Below are 6,547 nucleotides of genomic sequence, written 5' to 3'. Positions count from 1 at the left end.
TATACCACCTAGAAGAATGTTTGACAGGAAAACAATTTGAACCCGGCCGAGGGCTCCAGATGAAAATCACCCACCTTTGGCTTGGTAGCATAACTTTCTGTCCACTAGGTCAACATAGCTTTCTCTTAGATGCTATTCTAAGCTACCAGAATATATACTTAAACAATACTTCCATTTCTATGGTATATTTCCTTGGAAAAATAATTTATAAAAGATTGTTCTTCTCTGCACGATATTAAAAACAGAGGAAGATAAATTTACAAATCTGAATGATCCTTGAGGTCACATAGATTGCTAGAGAGAGTCTTACAAGTTGTTTTGTGGCTTGTAATGGCCCAGAGCTTTGAGAAGAACCTTAGGAAAAAAGACAAATAAGGGATATTATTAATTCCCTTTTTGCTTCTATTAATTGAGATCAATTCAATTAAGAGAAAGCATTAATATTATGCAATGTTTGGATAAAACTATTTGAAAATCAGAATTCATCCAAATAACTTTTCCTAGTAGATTTTATAATGTGGATTTCCTACTAAATTCTGACCTTTTCACATCTCAAATCCTTCTTCACCTATCACCTGGTTTTTCCTTCAAGAAAGTATTTTTTAAAGGTTCAGAACAAGTTTTCAAAGAGACAAATACTTCGTTTAGAAGGTGGCCTTTTTTGTGTGTGAAAATCCTATAACAACTCCTTTAAATGGTTTGTTTAAAAGAAGCCAAGACTTCAAGGTAGCCATAAGATTGAAATACAATGCTTTATTTACATAAGGTCAAACTTTGAAGGAGGATTTTGTTTTGTTTTGCTTTGTTATGTCGTTAGCCAATAAATCACACTGAAAATCATGTGTGAGTTGCAATGTTAAAGACCTGAAGACAACAAATGAAATGTCTGTCCTTTTAACCTCTGCTCTGACAACTTACCCATCATGAGTTTAAGTCACATGATAAAAACAGGAGGTTAAACAAATGCAATATTCTATTGTCATCTTTGCTTCTAGAATGAAAGTATTCCATCCTACACTAAAATTTTATAAGTCTTCAAAACTTGAAAATAATTTTTGATGCATATATATATATATATATATACCACTTGTTAAGCATCATTTTAGACTACATATTTTGTATTAATATATACAGAAACATACAACAGGAAAACAACAGAAATATAAAGAAATCATGAGAGCAATTAAAAAGGAATTTTTCTTATAAAAATGGAATTAATATGTAAGGTAGTGCTAGCAAAAAAGTTCTTACTCTAAATTTCATTAATAATAGGGCAGGCAAGCATGATTCTGTGGAAAATTATCTAACATAAACAGAGAATTGCCAGATGTTCAGGCTGAGTTTAGAAGAGGCCATGGTAGTAGGGATATTACAGCTAATGTTAGATGAATCTTGGCTGAAATCAGAGAGTACCAGAGGAATGTCTATCTGTGTTTCATTGACTATGCAAAGGCTTTTGACTATCCTGTAGATCACAACAAATTGTGTCTGACTCTGAGAACAATGAGAATCCCAGAACACTTGATTATACTTATCCAAAACGTATACTTGGACCAGGAGGCAGTCGTCAGAACAGAGCAAGGAAACACTGCATGGTTAAAAATTGGGAAGAGTGTACACCAGAGCTGTGTCCTATCTCCATATCTTTTCAATCTCAATGTGGAACACATCATCTGGGAAACTGAGCTCTATGAGGAAGAATGTGACATCAAGATTGGAGAAGACTCATCAACAACCTGTGTTATGCAGATAACACAACATTGCTTGCTGAAATTGAGGAGGACCTGAAGTGTTTGCTGCATAAGGTCAAGAAGAGCAGCATTTAATATGGATTGAAGCTCCACATCAAGAAAACAAAGATTTTCACCACTGGGCCGATTGGCAGCATCCTGATAGACGATGGAGAGATTGAGATTAACAGCTTTAGTTTGTTTGGCTCCACAATCAATCTTCTTGGGACCAGTAGCCAGGAAATCAAAAGATGAATTGCATTGGGAAAGTCAGCTGTCAGGACATCACCAGAGTACTGAAGAGCAATGATGTCTTTTTTTTGAGACTAAGGTAAGCCTGACCCAGGCCATCATCTTCACAATAACTTGCTATGTGTCAGAAAGCTGAACAATGACTAGGGATGACAGAAGGAGAGTGGATGCCTTTAAGCTGTGGTGATGGAGAAGAGTTTTAAATATGCCACGGACTGCCAGAAGAACAACAGGTTCATCCTGAAAAGGGTAATACCAGGCTACTCATTGGAGGCAGGGATTCTGAGGCTCCATCTGACATTTTTTTTGGCATGTTGCAAGGAAGGACTAGTCCTTGAAGATGGACATCACAAGAGAGGAAGACCCTGATAAGATGGATTGATTCAGTGGCTAGGGTAAAGAGGGTGGGTGTGTCTGAGCCTGTAAGGTTGGCACAGGATAGAGAAGGGTTCTGGGCTATTGTTCATAAGGTTGCTATGAGTCACAGGAGACTCGATGACACCTAACAATGACAACAACTCCAAATTAAAATGTGCTTTAATTGACATAGATACAAAGTTATTGTTGTTGTTGTTCTTGTTGTTGGATGCCGTTGAGTCAAGTACAACTAATAGGGACCCTATTAAAAAAAAATCTGAACCTGTTCTCTTCTGCACCATCTTCACACTTCCTGTCACACAAGAGTTCACTGCAGCTCTCACCTTGCCAATCCACCCAGTTGAGGGTCTTCCTCTCCTTCACCGACCTCTACCCTTCCCAGCATCATGTCATTCTCCAAGAAATAGCTCCTCCTATCAACATGCCAAAAATAGGTGAAGTGAAGTCTCATCATTTCTGCCTCCAAAGAACACTCCAGATGCACCCTCTCCAAAATACATCTGTTCTTCTGGTCATTCATGGGATGTTCAGTACTCTTCTCCAACATTACACCTCAAAGATGTCAATAGCTTCTATTTCTCCTTCATTACCATTGGCTCTTGTTCATAAGATGGTTCCCAAAATTTTTCAGCGTCAATCAGCTCTTTCTGGTACAGTGACTGTGTATTCCGTTCATCTTCTTTTGAGGCTTTCTGGGTCATTCAATATATTGCCCGTAGCCTCTTTCAACATTGCATCATGAGGCTTAATTTGTTTTAAGTTCTTTCAGCTTGAGAAATGCAGAGCAAGTTCTTCCTTTTTTATTCTCCAATTCCAGCTCTCTGCATATTCCATTGTAATAGTTTGCTTTGTTTTCTCCAGCTATCCTTCTTCTTAATTCTTTCACTTCAACATGTTTTCCTTTGTTTTGGCTTCTTGACACACCAGTGCAATCTTTACAGTCTTTTCTGACATTCATTTTGGTTTTTTCTTTCTCCTTCATTTTTTTTAATAACCTTTTACTTTCTTCGTGTATTAGATCCTTAATATCATCCCACAACACATCTAGGCTTTGATCATTGGTGTTCAATGCCTCACACCTATTCTTAAAATGATCTTGAACTTAAATTGAATTTATTCAAGATCATATCTTGGTTCTTGTGGACTTATTTTCATTTCCTTTGGCCTCAATTTGAATGTGTACATGAGTAATTGATGATCTGAACCACAGCCCACCCCTAGCCTAGTTTTTACTGCTGATATTGAGTTTCTCCAACAATTTCTTCCACAAAGGTAGTCAGTCTGATTCCTACACAGCCCATCAGATGAGATCCATGTTTAAAGTATTGTTTGTATCTCTTTAAAAAGGTATTTGCAATGAATAAATCACTGAAAATACAAAATTCAATCACTCTACTTTCAGTCTCATGTCTATCACAAAGCCCATATTTTCTAACTGTTGTGCCTTCTTCACTGTTTCCTACTTTTGCATTCCAGTCAGTTATTATCATTAATGCATCTTGACCGCATGTTCAGTCAATTTGAGACTGCAAGATTTGGTAAAAATTCTCAATTTCTTCCTCTTTGGCTCTAGATGTAAGAGCATATATTTGAATAATAGTCATGTAGTGAGTCTTCCTAGTATGTGTATGAATATTATTCTATCACCCACTACATTGTATTTCAGGATAGAACTTGAAAGTGACTTTTTGACTATAAATGCAACACCATTCTTCCTCTGTTTTTCATTCCCTGCATAGTTTACCATATGATCATCTGATTCAAAGTGGCCAAAGCTGGTCCATCTCATCTCACTAATGCCTGATATATTGATATTTATGCATTCCATTTTATTTTTAATGATTTCCAGTTTTCCAACAATCTTGCTGTGTACATTTCAGATACTTAGTAGTAGTATGATTATTTAGAGGTAGGAATATTTTTAAAGTCATAAATTTCCAACTGGAAGCTTTTACATTAAATTCTCATCTGTATAAACTTTTTTAGACTGTTCATTTCTTGATTTCCTTTTTTTTTCTCCATCTTTACACTCTGAGAATTATGTTAATAAAAAGACCAACTTCTGCTGAGAGAGAAGGAAATGTGTAAATTTACAAGTTAAAGTGCTGTTTCAAATCAGGAAACATCACACAACATACAGTGTTGCAAAGGTGTTGTGTTCCCCCCCCCAATACTTCCTTAATCCCAGATAAACAACCATTACATATTGAACTACTCACTCGCTCACTCTCTCATTGCCTTCAAGTGGGATCCAAAACATAGTTGACCCTCCAGTGCAATAAATCAGAGGGAAGGAGATTTTCCACTTTTTGCCTGTAGATATGCTGTAGATTTGAACTGTCAAACAGGTGCGAACTTTGACCTAGCAGAGCAAATTCCTATGTATTACACCATCAAAGCTCCTCACATATTGAAGATTGGATTCCAATGACTTGTTTCCGTCTCTGTCCTTATCCAGCCCCCAAGAACTGTGAACTCCCAGAGGTAACACAAAAGCTGTATCTGAAGTCATTTCATTACACCACACATTTGGATAATTGTAGTTTTGCAGAAGAAAATGTCACCTCTCCCCACAAGGAAAAGTTCATTAGCATCGCATATTCAATCTATTGTGTTACCAGCCAAGGAGGATTGATGTTTAGCCTTCAGGCTCAGGTGATCTTAAGTTATTGTTAACATAAAAGCATCTGCTTCTGCTGTGATGTGTCACTAACTCTCTTTGGTTCCTCATTTTTGCACTCACACACAAAGTGAAAGTCAACTGTAAGATTTCTGAGCCACTGAGCAGCATAACTAAATTAGGCACAGATTTCTCCCTGTGAGACCTGTATAGACCCTCTCCATTTGTGTTACCTTCCTTGTTTAAACTTCTGTCAAAGGGTTACTCACCTGTCACCACCCAGCCCTTAGTGGCTTAGAATCCAGCTCTGCCAATAAGAATCAGAGTGTGACAGAAAAGTATAATCAAGAGCAATTTCTAACTCTCTTTAAATAAAATATTACAAGTATAAATGAAATTATAAAAGCATATAACAAGTGACTTATTGGACTTATTTGCTTCAGATCTTTTATTTAGAACATAAAACATTGCAGATATGGAATAACCCTTTATTCCTCTCAAAGTGAGTTCATTTTACTACCTGTGTATGACACACATGTGGATGAATATTATTTCACAGTTGGTTGAGATCATTTCTATGTCTGTTTCCTAAATATAAATATATTCATAAACATTATATAATATTGGTCATAAATGGAATTGTGGCTCCCCAAAATAAGAGGATGTAATAACATAATGTGGAAAATATGTAATAATCCCCCATGATCTAATAGACCCTATAATTATAAAAGGAATAAAGGTACAAGTCAGCAATCCTAAATCCTAAAGCCCTAATCTGATGTGAAGGAATTTCCTTAGGGTGCGATGCATACTACTTTTTTATCTCACAGGAGAAGAAAACTACTTGAAAGTGGAGTACCTCAGTATTATCAAGAAAAAACTGCCAGAAGTGGAGTGCATTGTTTTAGAATGGAGTGTCTGCAAGAAAACTCCTTAACCCCAGTGAAGACACAAGGAGATCTCCACTAACAACACAGAGAGAGCAGGCTTTCCCTAGACCTGGTCCCAAGAACCTGGCTTCTAACTTCCTTAACTACAAAAGAATAAATGTATTTGTTAAAGCCATCCACTTGTGGGATCTCTGTTATAACAACCCCAGATTATTAAGGTAGAATTGGCTTGCTTATTCTGTAAACATAAATAATATTATATTTTACATTTGATTATGCAAAATTTTTTCTAAACATTATATGGTTCAGATTTACAGATGTTGCTTCGGAGGTACAACCATGCTTGTACTTAATAACTACATAAATCATTTATACTCTAAAATATGTTCCTTGTTATGCTATGTGTGTTAGTAGACTATTAACTAAATAATGGATAATCCCAAAATAATGCATTGAATTACATAGCTTCTTCAAAAATACATTCTATCAAAAAACTGTTAAACATCTCTTCTGGACAATGAATATGGTTATTAATGGATGATGACCCAGAAATACTACGTGTGTGTGTGTAAACTAATATCTCCATTGTTTGTTGTTGTTATGTGCTATCGAGTCATTTGTGACTCATAGCAACCCTATGTACAAGAGCTCTAAACACTGTTCTATCCTGTGCCAAC

This window comes from Elephantulus edwardii, unplaced genomic scaffold, assembly GCF_000299155.1.
Source record: "Elephantulus edwardii isolate Elephantulus edwardi_28Jun2011 unplaced genomic scaffold, EleEdw1.0 scaffold00065, whole genome shotgun sequence".
Lineage (NCBI taxonomy): Eukaryota > Metazoa > Chordata > Mammalia > Macroscelidea > Macroscelididae > Elephantulus > Elephantulus edwardii.
This window is presented reverse-complemented; position numbering follows the sequence as displayed.